The sequence below is a fragment of the Drosophila novamexicana genome, unplaced genomic scaffold (assembly GCF_003285875.2).
Source record: "Drosophila novamexicana strain 15010-1031.04,08,12 unplaced genomic scaffold, DnovRS2.1 tig00000121-arrow-pilon, whole genome shotgun sequence".
NCBI classification, from domain to species: Eukaryota; Metazoa; Arthropoda; class Insecta; order Diptera; family Drosophilidae; genus Drosophila; species Drosophila novamexicana.
In genome coordinates, this window is record NW_020824773.1 from 1,546,893 (window position 1) to 1,566,566 (window position 19,674).

General features: G+C 39.8%; 1 long non-coding RNA gene across 2 annotated transcripts; it reads left to right on the forward strand.

Annotated features, from left to right (window-relative positions):
• Window positions 1-17,301: 17,301 nt before the first annotated feature.
• Window positions 17,302-19,300, forward strand: LOC115757865. 2 transcript variants are annotated; one of them, XR_004017374.1, is made up of 6 exons: window positions 17,302-17,496; window positions 17,557-17,645; window positions 17,703-17,865; window positions 17,925-18,276; window positions 18,336-18,432; window positions 18,513-19,300. It is a non-coding gene; the product is annotated as an uncharacterized LOC115757865 (long non-coding RNA). The 2 variants fall into 2 exon arrangements; XR_004017373.1 differs by having other exon boundaries at window positions 17,304-17,496; window positions 18,341-18,432; window positions 18,513-19,299.
• The last annotated feature ends 374 nt before the right edge of the window (window positions 19,301-19,674 follow it).

Consider the following 19,674-nt stretch of genomic DNA (forward strand, 5'->3'; position numbering starts at 1 on the left):
GCCGCTGCTAAGCTTGTTGCTGTGGCGGTTATTGTTGCAGTTGTTGCTGCAGTTGCATGTTGCAAAATAACAATTTCGCTTTCGCTTTCAGTGGCAGTCAAAGACAGGCGAGTTAGGCTTTACTTTTCTTCATGCGCATCGCATTTAATTGTAGCAACATCGACAGCAGCGGACGTAATCCATATACAAAATATCGACGAATGCAGACAATGTTTATACGGCTGGGCAAGGGGCCTGGGCAGCCAATTTTGCACACGGCATAGGTGTGAGCATTCGCTAACGATCTGTTTGGTTAGTTACAACAAATTGCCATGCCGTCTGTCGACTGTCCCCTAGAGCTTGCACTAATCATTCTATGGCTTCTCCTAAGAGCATTGATTTGGCAAAGGGGTTATTAGGAAGTGCTTCGTCACACTTTGCACTTTAAGCGATAGATTAAATTTCTTTGCAGACACAAAACAGAGGTGCGAAATGAAAGCTTGCTTTTTATACTGTCGCCTGATGCTTTATCGCTTTAATTCAAATATAGGCAGCATAACTATGCAGGGTGTTGATAAATTTGATAAAGATATCTCCAAAAATAAATTAGTTTTTAACACAATAATTCATTTATGTGATATGGTTGTCCGATCCAGCTAACTTTGATAATTCTTAGCTGCAAATAATTCATTCAAGATGGATTCAAAACTTAACTGCAATTTATCATGGAAAATCTAGTCTTCATCATAGTTTATAGGCTCGTGGATCTGTCTTTGTGACAAAAGCTGAAAACACTCAGCAATAAATATATGCAAGAGTTGTACAACTCCACAAAAAGCTTATGTTAAAATGTATTCCCTGATCAGCTGTATATCATTTTATATGTAACTGCTTTTCTTTGCAGAGTTAAGCCCTTTAATTGGTTTTAGCCTTGGCCAAGGGCAAACTGGGTTCATTAATGCTAAAGTCAAGCGTTTTTGGCCACAAGTTGTATTTAAATCAGTTGATTCAGATTGCGTGGAGAACGCAACTCGTCAACATATTTCGTATTATTAAAATCCACTATAAACGAAAACTTTTTCGTTTAAAGTTTTAATAATACGGAAATGTGCACAGACGCACCCCAGAAGGCATCCCTTGCGCAACAGGCCCCCCTTAAGGAGAGCCTCTCAACCATTAATATGACCTTTCCTGCCTCATGCACAACCAAAGAACAAATGAGCAAAGGATTAAAAAAGTTTGTCTCCCTGTCATCATATTCTGATGCCCTTGCGAAGTGTACTACTATTTTCTTATAGAGTTTGTTTTATCTATTCATTATAAATGGCAATATATATATGTCTGTCCGTGCGTATAGCTGAATAAAGACATGAAGAACCAGGTTTAGCGAAGTATCCTCTTAGCTAACTGTGTCCTTTTGTATGTTAATTTTGAGAGATTTGAGAGACTAAATTATAATCATCACAGTTTATAGTTCTCAGGGGAGAAATTTTACTTTAAATCAATAATTTTCGACTGACAAACTCAACTCTGAGGTATATATATAGTTATCGGCTATCTTCTAGACTCTTTCCATAAAGTAAAATTATTTTACTTAACTCATTTTTAAAAATCTGTATCGATAATTAATATTTAAATTAACACACCTTCAAAGCAGCTTATATATATAGTACGTCGTTTTATTGTTATTAGGAAGAGCATTCAATCTTTGGCAACTCAAAAATAATTGTTCTGACTTGTTATCGTTGTTGTTTTATTTTTTTTTTCTTATTCTGCGCGAATTTCTTGGCTGTTGAATCCAATTTAAATTTAATTACTTCAAATGCCAACTTTTGACACACATTATGGTGAGGGGTGAGGGTATGAACTGAGGCTAATGAGCCAAGTTTGCTGGCTGCCAAGACGCTGTCAATAAGCTGAAGCCACGCATTTCGTCTGGCAATCTGTCAGTTACTCAGTCAGTCATTTGCTCAGTGAATTTGCCAGCGCAACTACTCGATTTAATTGTATTTAGCATAATTTATGCGCACTGTCTGCAGCTGTGAAGGACACATGCTTACTGAATCTGTAACCGTACTTGTATCTGTAGCGGACTTTATCTATGTCTGTGTTAAAAGCAAATATGTTTAGTCTGTTTGTAGGCTCTAGGTCTAGCTCCTACCCGCACTGATCCAAAGGCCCCTGGCTCATTATCGCTGCCCTTAATCAGATCAACAATATTGCCAACAATCAGGACAACACAAAAAAAAAAAACAACAAATGTAAGAATAGCAATACCATTTTGCCATAAGTCATAAGGCACGTGCCACGCCCCTTCCCTTAAAAACCAACCCCAGTCCTGGCAAACGCCCCGAAGCTGCTGTTTGCCTCTGTCTCATTGATGTCAGTTGGCTTTTCCATGCAAGCTGAGCTGTTGCCACTGTTGATGTTGTGCTTGTTGTTGTTTTTCCTGCTTAATATTAATCGGATTGACATTGCCATAATCTTTCGCTCTGCTTGTGCATGTGTGTGTTTGTCGCTGTTTGTGAATGGATGTATGAACTGTTTGTCAACTCTTTAGAACCATTAACAATTATTATGTTTGTTGACGTTTTATGTCTTAACGCCGTAGATAACATCCAATTCTATTGAGCTCAGCTTTAATTGGATACTTTTTATACATGTTCATAGATTGAAAGTGTATGTTGGATATTTGTACTGGAATACTCGCACCAGATAAAGTTTTGTGAAAGCAACTGGTGAAAAGGAAAAGTTGTAAATCTATAACAGATTGCATAGCTGATCTTATTCATCAAACAACAATCAATTTGCTACACTTATGAAAGACTCTCCCGCAGTTGATACTACCCGGTGGCAAGATGCTTGAGGATAATAATTTGTGATATTTTTATCTCTGTTCTTAATTTAATATTAAACTATTATCATTGATAAATACTATTCTAAGAACTACACATCCAAATAAAAAATGTTTTCCATATCAATATTTATTATTAACATGGTCTTAGAACTTAATAACAAATCCAAAAAAATATAATATCTATTTATCATTCTTATCTAATACATATACATATAATTAAATTGATTTAGTGGTATTTATTGTGGCTCATGTTACTTCTTAGGACTCGAAATTCGCCTAGCTCATGACAAACTAAATTAAACATGGCCGGCAAGAACCTTAAACGCTGCTTCTTCAACTATACAAAGCGAATTACAAGGTAACCCCAAGTCAAGTCCTCCAACTCCAAAATGGAAACAACATGGGCGACAGCCGTGGCGTGCGGGCGACCAAGACTGCCAAGAATGCTGCCCGCCATGGAGCCAATGTGTGAAAATGGTATAAGTGTCGGGCGCGACCGGAAGGAATCAAAGACGCTGTCGAGTTGGCGCAACGGTCGAGTAACATGTTGGCATCGTCTAGAAACTTACAAACATGACATTAAATGTTGCCCGTCTGTCGAGCCGCAGCCCGAGTCGAGGCTCAAGCACAGACTTTGCAGGAGCACAAAACGAGCAGCTGAGATGAAATCAAGACAAAACAGGTGAAAGTCGACGCACTGCAGCCAAGTAAAACTTTGGGCCGGGACAGACAACGTACCGACCAGCGGCGCCTTTTAGAAATGCGCAAAGTTGCGCATACGCCACATGGGCCCAGGCCGCGGGGCACATCGTTTGCTACCTATGGGAATTTCATTTGTTGTTCATTTTTAAGCAGTTCGCGATTTGAATTTTCTTTTGCATTTATATGCAGCTTTATGGAGCAGCCGCCGCAGCAGAAACGAGTGAATCTCACAAGCAGCGCTGCAGTAAATTTACACAATGAAATCTTAAGCGCTCCCCCGGGGCCACAGGAACTTATCCGAAGCAGGCAAAAGTTTTGCAGACACACGCACCCACACACACGCACAGAGAGCAGTACACACCTTGAATTGAGCGCTGCATACTTGACTCCAGCACTTGAACAATGCCACATTTATATGCTGCCCCCTACCCTAAATACACATGCGGGGTAGGGATTTGAACGGCGTTCGCCATTTGACCGGAAGTTCGACAAAGTTCAAATTATATGCGCACACATACTGGGCATATGTCGGGGCGTGTGCGTATCTGTGTGTGTGGCCTGTCGTTTTTGCAAATAAATGAACCGTATACTAAAACAAACAAATTCAATTGAATCACTCTCCTGGGCATTACAATTGAATGTGCCCAGCGAGCAAAACTCTATGGGAAAACTCTATCGTACCAGATTTTGTCGGCGTCGCGTCGTCTGCACTTGAATTTTCTTTGTTTTTTTTTTTTGTATTTTGTGTGCGTGCCATGTTGTTGCCGTTGCTGCTGCTGTTGCTACTGGCGTCCGCCCACCAAAAGAAAATCTAATGAAAATGTTCAATTTGTGTAGCAAACCACACACCAACACACAAATAAACCATGCTCAGGCACAAAATCTGGCCAAAAATACGCACACCAGAGAAATTGGGCAACTGGCTGCACTTGGCTGATTGGAACTTTTGGCCATTTTGTTAGTTCAAGGGCAACAAATTTGCTAGTTTCTCAGCCAGCTCCATTTTTATTTTGTTTGCTTCTTTCGATTTGTATGGTCTGCATTGGGATGCGTATGTGTGTGCCTGAAGAATCTTTGCATTTGCATCGAACTGAACTGCCACACTGCCAGTAATTTAATTTACACCATCGACTGAGCAGTCAATTCACAAATTACTCAGTTCAGTGCGAACTATTGGCCATATTTGTGACTACATATCAGCTTTGTTGTCAAAGTAACCCATGGGAATTTCAAGCAAATAGGCACAATATCTTCATAATGTTTTGAAATTATATGCAAAATGACATTTCACCTAATTTTTGGCACTAATATTACTTCAATATATATATAAATAATGGATTGATCATTGTCTGATTGACTGACTGACTAAGTGACTGGCAAACTCTAAGATGTGAGTGACCGCTTAGACGAGGTTTAAGATAATTGCGCCCGTTACTGCGGAAGAGGTGAAAAAATTAACTGTGTTCTTTTCTAGTCAATTAAATTCAATATTATTTGTAAAGATTTTAGGGAAAATTCATTTGAGAGATTTCGTAAAATTCACATTTCCTGAATGGAACATGGAGTTCAAAAGGTGTATGAAAAATTATTTAACTTTTAGCTTTAAGTTCGATTTCGAAATTGTAAAGCTTAAAGATGTTAATCCTTACTTGAACGCTTTTTCACTCCACTATTTCTAGTAATTCATAAATTTCCCTTTTAGAGAGTACATGGATTGTACAGTCAAAAATGCAATACTCTGGCCAAGAAGAGACTTTCTAAATTACATGGATGTAATTGAAGCAACATGAAACCCTAACATTTTAATCGGAGCAAATTGCTTCAAAAATAATTAAAGAAATATAAAATGCTAAGAGTGGGGCGGAAGGAGTTGCGGCTCAATGCATACAAGAAGTAAATCCACTGAACAAAAAGTTGAGACACGCACCGAATTAATATAGCCTTGATCAATTTGCAAACAGTGTAGAAAACTGGAACTGGAAATTCTCTTTCCACCAATATCTGGAGGCGCACAAGTTATGCAACTTTTAAAATACATTAAGATATTTGGCCTCTTTTAAGTAAATCTAAAATCTTAAAACGTACTATTCGTTGTGGCCTTTCAGCACAAGCGCACAAATTTCCTGGTTATTGTGAAAGTGTTTCGCCTTGATTAGAAACACGCCCACACTCATTTGTTGCACAGTTATAAACTCGAGTTTCTTTCGGATATTTGTGGAACCCCATTTGTCTGCAACATTTTACGATTTCTTTTGTTCATATTTTCTGCCCATTCGTTGCTGCTGTCGTTGTTGACTGGCAAAAACAATCAAACAATCAGCGCAAACTGTGCCATTGAGCGGCTCATCAGCCGGTGTAAGACAATGCCGCTCCCTTGACGGACAGTTGGCAGGTTGTGGCAAGCGCTTGAGTCGCCACCTCGTCATCGGATGCCAGACCAGGAAGCAAAGCAAGCCAAACGGGCGACCAAAGACCCACCTGCTGTGGTCAGGTCTGGCATTATTATGCATTTATCAAATGAAAATCATGCAAAATTTGACAGAAAATTACACGACGAAAAGCCGCCCACTTGGCTGGCTGGCCGTGCAGAAGGAAATGCGAACTGCGAGCAGGGGAAAATCCAACAACGCCAAAGTGAGCGACGCTTAAATACCCTGTAAGGAAAAGAGTTAGTGTCGAGTTAGTGATTTTAAGCTTACAAATTGTGTACCCTGCACAAACACTTGCTTCAGGGTATTGCCCATGACTTGACTTTTTTTAGATTGTTTTTTTCAAGTCTCTTATCCACAGGGGGGCGTATGCGCAACGTTAGAAATTAGTCAAAATACGCTGGACTTAGACAAATGGGCAGCGCACTCATATGCCAGAAAGTCGCAACGAGTCGAGCTTGGCGATAATTATGAGCAATTTATTTAATGATGATTTGCATGGGGCACAATGCAAGCAAACAGCATTTCTGAAAAATTTGGTGGCAACAGTTGTGGTTGTTGCTGCTGTTGTTTACATTTTTTCTTTTACCAATGACAGTTGTTTTTCATAGTTAGCAAATTTTGAGTGAAATACGAATCTGTGCGAGTGTGTGTGTGTGTGTGTGTGTGTGAGCGACTTTTAATGGTCCATATAAATTAGGTATATGGCAACAAGTATCTATACTTCCTGATACGGCTGCTCATTAAAATCTCAATGCGTTTCAGCTTGCACTTTTTAATGACATTTTAATATCAATTTGAGAGTAGTTTGTAAATTACACACAAAACACCTTTTTACCAAATGGCAAATAACCATTAAACATAAAACTTTTAACGACCCCAACAAAAAGGGGCCAGTAGTTGAGAGGAAGGGGGTCACCGGGCACATAACAATAAATCGCTTACAAGCCACATCATGCAAGTCATCTTCCGTTGGGCAGTCGGCAATGGAATGGCTAACAAATGACTCCTGGCCAGCTTCAGAGCTTTTACACCCCAATTGATTTACAATTCGCACGTCTTTTTGATGTCATAAGAAAACACGTAGACTTAAAATTTAATACTTTGTAGCAATAATTTGGCTGGAAAATTTGAATGCATGAGATAAAAGTTGAAATTGCTTTTCAAAATAAAATATTGAAAATATTTAAAGGAAGCGTTTAAGCCAATACAATTTTAAGAATGCAACAAGCTGAGACATTTTTACCAAGACATGTTATAGGGAAAAGAATATTGGAAATTTAATACATATTTTGAAATACCCAAAGGATTAACACATGCAATTAAATAGACGGCTATATTTTTTTAATAGAGTTTTGTCAAATGTCGATGCTTTACGGGTTGCTGCCGCACAAATGACATAACTCAATCAGCCAAATGACGACATAGACAGGCGCATTATCAAACTCATCTTCGCGCACGCAATCACAATTTTGCCATATCAAGTACAAAGCTGAGCTGCAATAAGAGCTGGCGCTCTTCAAGCCCTGTCCAAAATGCAGCAAATGTCCAAAACCAAACATTGGCGAGCCCGTCGCCGCAAGAGAAGTTGCAAAAATGTTTTCACTTGACTGACTTTTCTGGCTCCATGCAATTTTCGCACTCAAGTGGAGTAATTTGCGGTCGTCGTTTGGATTCGCTTTACCGCCTCCAATCCGCCCCACAACCCGCCTTTCGTCCACAACTGTTTTCGCTTTTGACGGCCCGGCCAATCGAAAGTTGAACAAGTCCATTTCGAGGCTGTATCAGACACCGATTGTGCGGTTGACTCAGAGTCTGAAACTGCGACTGAGTGATTGTTAATCGTGACTAGAAAGACGCACATGACATAATGATTGCTGAACATGCGGCAAACATTTGTTATAACATTTTCCAGCCAGCCTCGACCACACTGATCAACATCATTTTCGACAGCATTAAAATGCAAAGTAATGCATATAAAGCTTAAAAAAAGGGCTTAGGTCTTGAAAAAAACAAACAAACAAAAAACTTGTAAAAACAAACCAATAAATATGTTTCAGAATCAAATCCAAAATTACAGAACACACTATAAATATATGTAATAAAAGCAATAAAAATAGTTATTGAACTTGATGGAAAACGGAAATTATAAAAGAAAGTATAAAAGTTTAATAGGAGAAAGATGCAATAAAAGAACATTTATTTAATATTAATGTACTCCTAATCAAATATTATTATTTATTTAATTTCGAAATATTTTAATGTCGAGAAATATATTATATAATAGAAAATCCCTATAATATCCAATGGATGGAAAAGTTAAATGCCACGTTTTGGTTGCATAGTGTAATTACACTGTTTTTCGTGCCAGGTAGACACTTTTGATGGCTAGGAAAACCTTTCATTCATTAACAAGCCAAAAAATTATGAATGCCGCTATGCTTGTTGACAAGTGTCAGCGACAGCGACTGATTGGTGTTGATGGCTGCACAATTAAAGTTTTACTGAGGCTTGGAAGACAACAACAACGCTTTTGCCAGAGGGAGGGGGTTGCATAATGCCAGAAATGATTTACACAAATTATTTTGTAATGTGCGTTGGCAAGTTGCTGCTTTTGGCCAGGCTTTAAGCTGCTCCAACTACCACTCTCCAATTAACCATCCAGCCATCCATCCATTCATCCATCTATCTATCTATCTATCTATCTTACTATCTATATGTATATCCAACTGTCTCTCTATCTCTCTGTCTCTCTCTCTCTCTCTCTCTCTCTCTCTCTCTCTCTCTCTCTCTCTTACTGCTGTGGCTGTCGCCGTGAGCCGTAAGTCAAACAAATCAGTCGTGCCAGAAGATTAATGGCAGCATTATTGTGTCGCCTGCATCAGCATCAGCCTTAGCCATAGTCGTGGCCCATCATCATCATTGGCAACTTCATCATGCGACTGCCGACTGCCATCCCAGTCCCAGTCCCCCTTCATTGTTGGGCACCCATAACCCGCTCGCCATGCCAAGCCTCAATGCGTTGTCCACCCAACAAAATCATTCTGGCCTGGCTTCTGACTGTGCCTGCCTTTAGGGCCTGTCTTGCCTTTTGCCCCTGCCCTTGCCTCTACTGTGGACTCAGTGCAAAAATGTTGCATGCGATTTTTCTTGCAGTAAATAATTTTTCATGCCATCTGTCCTGTTATGTCTGTCCGGTCAGGTCCAGTCCAGAAAGCCTCGCCCACCTACCAGCAGACGTGGTCTGTCCACTCTGGCCGGCCCGTCTGTCGTATTATAGCCCATTGATCAGTTTGTTTTACTAGCGCTGGTGCCCGGCCTGTGCTCGGCTGTGCTTTGCAGTCTGGTTTTGTGTACATTTTGGATTATGAACTCTTTAAAGCTTTCGATGTTTTTGAAAGTAGGAGCCGGGCATTTGGACTACCGGCAATGTGGATGAGCGTAGACATTTTGTGGCCCAATTAAAGACAATGTGCAGCAACACAATTGATTATGATGGACTATTACAAATGTATGCTAGTGTATCATTTAATTGATTTGCTTAATTTAAGTTTTTATAATTTTGCATATCGATTAATAGCTATAATGTATATTGTGTTAACAACGGGTTAACGAAAGGTTATTGAATGTAAGAAAGGACAATATAATTGATTATAAATAATTATCGACTAGCTTAAAGGGTAAACGATTAGTTTATCGAAAAGTTTTCATGGGTGTTACGAATGTATGGAAATAAACTGGGGGAAGCTATTGAGGTACACAATCTCCGACAAAAGCAGCTAAAGCCTGTCGAACATTAATGCATTCAATAAGATCTCAAAATGCTGATCAAAATAATAAATTAACAAACAAAAAAACAGCAATTGAGGTTGATTGAGCAGCACAACCTGCTTTGTTTTAATTCCTTGCCTTATATTCAAACCTACCACGATATACTTATCTATATTATATGTAACCATTTTAATACTATACTAAATAAATATTGATGTAATATATGTTGACTGAAAAACAATACTAACTCCACTGACAGTTGCCTGAGTTTTTGAACGCTTCAAGCACATTTTATGCCCATTGTACTTGCGTTGAGGACTCAAATGGCAGCTTCTTACTTTGGTACTTTTGCTGCCAAAGCGGCTTTCATGTCTTGTTAGTACCCACAATTGGCTGTCCAAGAGCGGAGCGGCCGAGAAGTGGTTATAGAGTGGGAGAGGTGGGGGATTGGGGCTGCAGTCATAAGGGCAGCCACGAGGCCAGGGCTATGTAAATTTGTCAAGTTTATTGAGCTGCGCTTGTGACGACGGCTTAGCCTCGGCAGGGCCCAAGCAAGAACAACAAATTTTCCATTGTGTGCCGGAATGAGCTGCCATAGGAGCTGTTGCTGGAGCTGCTGCAGTGCTTGTGAAACTTTCGCCATGCAGTGAGAAGAACATTTAATTAAATTCCTTTGCACCTTTAGTGCTGCGCTAAAAATTCCAGCGCCGGCAGGACTTCCTGGCAAAGACCTACAACTCCACCAGCGGCAATGGTAGCGGCAGCGGCAGCGACATGCAGCAATAACAAATTAATCTTTGCGGTTTGCGCAACCGGAACCGGTAACACTGACGCTGGCCCCGTCCCTGCCATTGCCTCTGCCCCTTCCGCCTGGGAGCAGCGCGACTGCGGCCGTAAGCGTAAGCCGTACAAATGAGACATTTGATTTTAAAACTGGCGCAGCAAAAGTTGCCAACAAAACGGATAACGGAGGCCATCGACTGAGAAGCGTTTAATGTCGCCGACTGGCGCTTTTATGGCTATAACTCGCCCGCCCGCCCCGCCTCTCCAGCTGCTTTGCTCTATTCAATCAACTGCTGAATTATGTTGACAAGGCACGCACACGGCCAAAACCAACTGCCAAACAGTGTGGCACACCGAACCGAGGGCAAAGTTTTCAATTTACCTTTTTAAGGCTTGTATTCCCTGCCATATGCCAAGCCCTCCCACAATTTGTTGCCACCCTATTAGCGCCTGCAGAGGGCCCCAGTGGAGGCGCACAATTTGATGGCACTTGCACTTCGTCTTTAATTTTGCAAATGCGCCTTAAGTCAGGCCACGTAAGCGGAAGGAAATGCATAACAAAGCGTTTCTTATTAGCATGACAGCCTCTGCGAAAGGGACAAAGAGTGTAAGTGTGAGAGAGAACGAGCGAGAGAGAGTAAGAGAAAGCAGCAGTTGTATGGCGCAAAGTTCGAAGTTTTGTGCATTGCTCGATTGTTTAATCGATAAGTTTTTAATATTGCTTTATTCATATGCCGTTTATGGCCGACACATTAAACGATTTAGCGACTATAGCGAATAGCTACTGTAGGTAATGGGCACGAAACCCAAATTTGACACCATTTCCAGTAGACATCATTTATTATTTTGACTACTCATGCACAACTTGGGAAAACAAGTTATTATATTTGCCTGTTTCAATTGTACATTTTACGTTCGAAGGTAATCTTTTTTTATGTTCAGAGTTGAAAGTGATAAAGTTAATTACCATCTTAAATGCCTTGACTATTACTTAAGCTGTTACGCTGGCAAATTTCAAAAAGAAAAAATGAAAGTAACAACCAAATAATACGAGATATTTTATGTGGCTACCAACATATACCGACCACACAATCATCTGGCAGACGGCTTATGGTACAATAAGGACTCATAAAAGTAGACAAGTGCATGGCAAAATATGTTAAGCAATGTCAATCTAATACATTATAATTGATTTTTATTCCCTGAGCCCATTGAAAATGCCTATAAAGGGTTAATTGTTTTTATGCAAATGTAGGTAAGAAGCAGTAGGAAGCAACTCCGATTGCATAAAGCATATAAATTCTTGATCATCACCAATAGTCGAGTCTATCGAGCCAAGTCGTTTTGTCTGTCCATCCATCTGTATAGATGAACATGTAGGTCCACCTAGTGCCGACGATAGATAATCAGATAATCGATAACTTGCCCCGTCCCAGAGCAAATTGTCATAAGAGCAAGAGTAATGCTCTCCCAGATGTGCATCTGCACAGCCTGGGTATTCTAACAAAATACTAATTGAAGTTTTCTGAACACCATCAGAGGTGATATCTCCTTGAGGTGATATCTCTGTCTATCTTTCTCGTTTTAAGCTGTTGCATTTATTTAAAAATGTTCAATCGTGTTGTGTTCTGAGCACCTGCTCATGTGTCTAAATGCATATTTACGGAATTCTTTCAACAATTTGAAACACATAAAAAACAAACATATTTGCTCACTCAATGGTATATATCTATTGGCAAAAAGCCGTCTAAAGGATACACATTACAATATGTATATCAGCAAAAATATATTTTAAATTAACAAAATAAATGTTATGTGAATATATTTACGTAAAGCATTTCCTATTTGGATTCAATGAATTGTATGTGATATCAATCAGTATTAGAATGTGAATTTATATTTACTGCTCGCAGATCCTAGCAACACTTTGCCTACCACATTATATGCATAAATAGATAGGCAACTCAGCTAAAATCAATTGTTAAATGTCAGGGGACAATAACAACAACAACAACAACAACAACAACGCACAAAGACCATTTCGCCCATATTCTAATGCCTCCAACCTTCAGCTGAAGTCATCTTGGAGCCCAGACTAGCAGCTGCGGCGCTTGTCCTGCAAGCCACTTGGCGTCTTTTGTCCTTGGGGGCAATCAATCCATGTTAATGGCTGCGCAGCTAAATCAAAAAGATTGCCCCTGAGCCAGTCCGAACAGGGCAATGTGAAAATACAAAAAGCAGGATAAAAAAGCAATGGGAATCTGTTGAAAAATTGAAAAGTTTGCGCAAATATTTTACCACATAAGTTACAAGATCGTTGAGAAGATGGCGTTGGCTAAATTGTTATAATGTTGTTCTCGGCTTGCATGGTGGCATGCTTAAGCTATTTAATTATGTACTATCTGCAAGTTGGCCAAATTCGAACAACAAATCCCGGCCAGAAACTTGGCTGCCCTACAGCAGCCCTGGCAAACTGGCAAACTGGCAAACTAAGGCCAGGCCAAGAAAGTTGAAAGGAACGCACACACAACCCCATTCACACACATAGCTACACACGCACGCACTTGACTTGGCCTTAACAAAGCGCCCAGCGACGAGCCAAGAGGGCCAGCTTCAGTTACAGCAGCCGCTTCCCTCTTCCCCTTTGGTGAGGAGAGGCATGCAATTTGTATGCCCGTCAAATGCGGCTCGTTATTGCGAAATTTAGAGCTGCTCGAAATAATTCCAACAAATTTTCGTGCAAACGAGGCAGACGCAGTTACAACAACAATATACAAAACTAACGCACAGCTACATACACTCACACACAAACATGTAGGCACAAACTATGTTATAAGAACTGTGGCACCCAGCACAAATGTCGAGAACGCATTCGATGCTGAGTTTTTGTTACGAGCAAGCGCTTAACTCAAAAAACCTATGCATACATACAGATATTTAAAAAAATATATGTTATTAATTAAGCATCAAGGCATAGAAATATATATTCACACGTATTCTTGGTTTAACTGATCCAATATATATAGCCACAACTATAGTCATATATTAATCATTTGGATAAGATTAAAAATTAAATAAAAATTAATAATGATGTTGCATAGTTGATAATGTTTTAAAATATTTGAAAAGACATTTTTATTTTGTAATGTGTTATGAAATGTTTAAATACAACACCTCTGCGTTTGTCCTTAATTTCAAGTGCCCGTTGTGGACAATTTTGTCGCCCGTCTGGCTTACCATGTCAATTGCTGCCAACGGATGCCACCCAATGCTACCACAATCCGTTGCCCAAAAGTCAGCATCCCTAGCCCTCCAACTCGGTCCCTTACACCCTCTCTCCATTTCTCTCCCTGTCAGCCTCTCCATTACCCTCTCTCTCCCTCTCCCTCTCCCTCCCTCACACACTCTCTTTCTCTTGGTGGCCAGTGCACGTGCATTAAAAGTTTAGCGCCAAAGTTGTTGGTGCTCGTTGCCGGTCGCCCGTTGCCCGGACGCAACCGGCGCAAACCGGAAGTGGTGGCACCACGCACACGTAACCAAAAAGCCAGGCGGGACAGCAGGGGCGGCGGCTGCTGCTGGAGGAGCAGAGCAACATGTACCACGGCAAGTGGCATGGCTGATGTAGTTTAATTATGTAGAAATCGAGACACGCACTTTGCCAGACAACGTCAACGATGGATGCACAAGCTGGAGACTGGTTTCAGGTGCTGCTACAGCAGCCACTGGGTGTGGGAGTGGGTGTGGGTGTAGGTGCGGGGCGTCATGCAATTGACACGCCCACACGGCGGCGACAACGCCCTCATAACTAGCGCACGCAAAATTTGTGGGTTTTTATCGCTCAGGTGTAGCAGGTGCTGTGTGTGTGTGTGTGTGTGTGAGGCTGAACGTGTGTGTGCGATTATAAATTCTGTTGCATGTCAGTGGTTTCCATAGTTAGTGGAAGGCACCGCTTAACGCCAGTAGACAGCCAGGCAGCCAGCGGCAGGTGCAAATAAATGCCCTGAATTGCATTAGACTGTCGCTCAGAGCTTGAGGATTTTCGTTGGCGGAAACTTTAAGTAAATGGTTTGAAAATAAAAATAATAAAACATAAATAAAAAGCACAAAATTAAAGTTTAAAAAAAAACATGCAACTTTCATTGTGGCATCGCATAAATTTTAATAAAGGCAAAGTCAGTGAAAGCTGTGCAGGTTTTTCAGCATTCAGCTGGCATTACAAACCGTAGGAGACAGTCGTTTATATCAATTAGCCGCCGCGTCTGCCACGGCAAACAGGACAACAGTTTACGCTCACACTTGGGTTCGACTTCGGTTTCAGTTTGGGTTCTGGATCCTTGCTCAGGTGTGACTCAAGCTGAAATGGAGCTTGTATTGGTTTGTACTTGTGTGTGTGCTAATTGATTTATTTGTGCGTTCATTTTGCACAAAATGTGTAAATAAATTGTAAAATTAGTAAGTCGCCACTTTGAGTTGGGTATTGGGATTACCAGAAGGTTCGCTTCAAGTTTATTGTAATACTTGGAATATCTTAAAAAGCTAAAATTAACCGAACATTGAGCAGCTTCAATGTTTATGTTTTATTTGGAAGACTTGGACGAGTACTAAGAGTATTAAGTTTTTTTGTCTTTTAATTGACAAAACAAATTATAAACAAAGCACACAGTATGTACTCAGTTGTAGGAATTTTGCTAAATTTGTGTGCAGCAAAAACTTCTTAAATTTCTAATATACTTGATTAAATACAAATTATACCATATGCTGCAAATTTGTTGCTTCTTCATTTATTACAAAGACTGCAAACTTGTTTAAGCGGAATTTATTTCAGTTTTGACATTTAACATAATATTATAATTTATTTAAATGAAATATAAATAAAAATTTTAACAAATTATTTATTAATTTAAAAAAATGATATATATATAATAAATTTAATTTATAATAAATAGATTTGTTCTATTGAAAAATTAATACAATATGAGATGCAAGGTTCAAACCCAAAACTCGGTTCCGCAACCCGCATACAACAGCGCATACTTTTACTGTTTCTAACTATCTTTTAATGCTCCAAACTGAATAGTTGACAGTTGATAAATAACATTATTTTAAACAAAAATATTATAATATTATATTATATTAGTATAATAAAATGTAAAATGGAAAAGCAAGTTGAATAGTTTAAAATTACTAGAATATAAGCCCACATTTAAAAAACTAAAAGATCAAAGTAATTAATTTAAATTTAAGCCCAGGATTTCGAACAGTGCAACAGTAATGGGGTATTGAAGTTAAATTAAAATTGAATCATAAAATTCTTTATATATTTTTCTGATTATGAAACGCATATTCCCCTGTCGCAAAGCCTTCAGGTAGCTCACACACTTACTCGTTGCCTAAAGAAGCGGAACTTCAACAGATTCCCGCCTTAAGCCCAGCGACACATAATTTCTGTGTGGGTGGCAAATGAAGCCAGGGACTATTGACTATTGAACAAAAAAATAAAGAAGAAAAATTGAAAAGAAAAAAACAATTCGCGTTGCCAACGCAATTTCACACTTTACCAGCTACAAATTGCAACATCATAGTCCAGCGGTTACGCCCACATAGGAGCAATGCAGAACCGATTCCTTTTCAGGAGCAGGTTAGGCAGGGGAGAGACAGGCGCCTTGCCCGATTATAAAGATGACGATGGCGTCATTGCTGCTGGGCTGCATGGAATTTTATGATTTATGAGTGCGTTCTGGCAGCCAAGAGCTGAACAGGGCGGAGGTGGAGTTGGAGGGGATGTGCAGGGCATTTTTCTTGCCGCTTGCCGCTTGCCGCTTGCCCCTTGGCTACTTTTTTATTTTCTTCTCTTTTTTTTTTTTTGCTACTGAAAGTGGCGCCACAGAAATTGTTGCACTTTTTGTGGTATTGCCAGTGGTGCAGCTGCAGGTCAGCGTGATAAATGAGTTTTGCACATTTCGCAAGCATTGAAAAGAGTTGAGCCCTGAGTTATGAGCTGATGCAAGGATGAGGGAGGCGGGCGGCGGGTGGCAAGCGGTGCTACGATGACATTTTCTGCTGCTGCCTCAATCTGTCAGGGTACAGCAAATTGATCAGACGGCCTGTGGTCGCTCCAACAACAAATGCCCAGCAAATCACGTCAGTTAACACCCTACTCCCCTCCCTGAAGGCACCCAGCCCTGACAACTAGCAAACGCAATTAAGCCGCCCCCTGCCATTGGGGCTGCCCGCATATCCAGCTCGAGAGGTGTGCAAAATTCCCTTGTCTGATTTGCAACAAAAAAGGCTTTAATTAATTTATGCATGCGAGATTTTGTTTCGTCCAAAGCCTCAGACCTGCCACCCATTTAGGCAGCTGAAATCCACCCTCATGCTGTCATCTGACTGGTTGGGTATTTCGCGGAAATTGTTGGCAAATTTAAGAAACTTTAAAAAACCAATAGCCCTTCATTTTTTGTTTACATATCAGTTTCAGATGTTTACAATATATAAACATAGCTGTGAATCAATGTGAAGAAAATAATTTCAGTTGAAAGCCAATATGAAAACTCATTTTTTGAACAATAATTTGCTTCGATTGAAAGTAGCTTAATATGATAATAATGATAGCAATTTAATGATGATTATAATATAGTATATTTCAATGAGAGTTACAGTAATCTCAAATTGATAAGATTTTCTTGAAACTAACAAAGGATTGCAAGGCTCGTAACTGTCAAGCTTGGAATAGAAAATAGTTTTCTGATAGACCTAAGCAAAGTTCATAATTATTTTCACTAACAACAATTCGTAAAATCATGCTTGGAAAATGCCTTCAAACAAAAATTTTAAAATTATTTAAATTGGAAATGTGTGTGTGTGTGTGGCTTGGTTTATTTCCAAATCGCACAGTAACCCGCATTCTATGCTGGTTTTCAGTTGTCGTACAAACGTTCCTCACTATTCTGCTATTATACTTCACTTTAGAGAAAGGTATATGTGCCAAATGACATCAAAATGATGTTTTGATTTTATTCATTTAATTTTGGTTAGGTAAAGGAATCATCGAATTTACCTGCTCCATTTCATTTTTCATTGTGATGCTCTTGTTATCGGCTTGGCTAATCGACGTACTCGTTCAGGTAATGGCCATATTCACTTTAATTTAAATTCCATTCATTCAAATATATGACTCTTAGCGCAATTTGTTGGCATTGACGATATATATGGTAACATTCGCGTTCTCTGGCGTTTTTGTCATTACCTATTTGTTGCTTATTGTTTTCAACGTGATTGACAAGAGGGACCCAAGGATAAATAACGAGGCATGGAAAGATCAACTGCTTGCTGTATTATTTACAGGTAAGTCCTATTTTAAGCCGATCTTCATTTGTAAATAACAAAATAGCATTTTCGAATAGTCAACTATGTGTTCACATTGGCTGCGTTGCATTTATATCGCGCAACAATATTGGCAGAGAATGCGAGACTGGAAAACACTTTCTAACGCGGACTATTCTATTTTTCACATGGATGGGTATGGTGCCAAAACAATTTCGTTTATTGTCTCCCCTAGCATCTATGTGGGGGAGCTGGCGTGGGGCATGCAACAAAGAGTCAAGTGGTTGAGTGGCATGCACGACTAGAGTTACAGCAATGCCTGCTATTCGCTACGCTACTCTTCTACGGTATTATACACTTGCAGCTGATATTTCAGATTTGCAACAAGATTTGTAACGCACTGAACAAGTCGTAATGGACGCCAGCAGTTTTGTAAGTAATTATCTATGGCCATGTCATATGAGAGATGTTACAATGCCTATTTCCCGCAGTGTAGACTGTTTTTGTAATCTATCTGACCAGGACTATTGCTGCGCAACTTTCGAGTTTTATCTGCCGACAGATTTTTATTAGCGCACCATTTTATCAGTGAGTCGAAACCTTGCCAGCAATCTAATGCAAGGGTATTTAATCTTCGGCCATAATTTGTTGTTGTTTAATATTTTCAGTTGCCCCAGCGACCAGGAAGCCAAACAGCCAACAATTCTACGTGCCTAGACAGTGCCAACTAGTAGCGGCAGGCAAGCAGACAATCCAGCCACACACACACACACATGCACACACACACACAGGCACACACTCAAACACACACACATACACCCACACACACATATGGTGTGCACATTTCCAGCTCAATTGCGCGCTCAATGAATAATTTAGTTGAAAATTTCGGCGCACTTTTTGTGTGAAAATGCGGTCTATACAGTTATTTGAGTGCAACAGCCTACCCACTCCTCCTCCTCTCCCCTCATCCACCCGCACCCGTCGTCTGCTCAGTCAGTCATAAAATTTATGCGTTTTTCCTTACAGTTTTTCTCATTTTGGTGGGAGCTTGGCTCTCGGTTGCCTCATAAAATGACTTGCGCAACAGTTGAAAAATTCTAAACGCTGTCATAAATGCTAGACGACCATGCCCCCGTGCCCCCCGTGATGGCCAGCGTAGCTGCACTTTGCTGGCGTTGCCATATCAGCGCCATAAATAAATTTTTCGTGTTTGACTTTTGGTGAAATGAGGAAAAAAAATATATAAAATAATAATAAAACAGAAAAACTTGCATGATATGGCAATTGTGGGCGGTGGCACACGATTGCCTTAGGGCCTGACACTGAATTTATGTATGTGTGTATGTGTGTGTGTGTGTGTGTGTGTGAGTGTGTCTGTGCTTTTGCACATTTTATGACTGCAAGCGCTTTTTGTGGCAATACAACAAAACAACAATAAGCTGTCTAATAAAATTTAAAATAAGACCACAAAAAAGGCAATTGTTTGTGATAAAACTGCAAATTGGGCGGCAATTTTCGAAATTTGTCTCGTTTTCAAATTGAGCGCCTGTAAAATTAATAACAAATTTGAAGCCTTGCAACAAGTGGCCTGTTTTAGTTCTTATACGCACATATACAAGTCTAAAAGGCATTTGTTTAGTGTTGAGTAAAGTTGTGACTGGGCGCAGTTTCGATGACAAAAGATTAGTAATTTTTAATATTATCAAGGAATTATGCGCAATGTCTTCCAGAATATGATATACTAAGTGCTTCTAGTTGCATCATCATATGTATTATATAAATCATCAATATATTTCTTGTCACTCTGATAAAAGTTGCTAACATAGA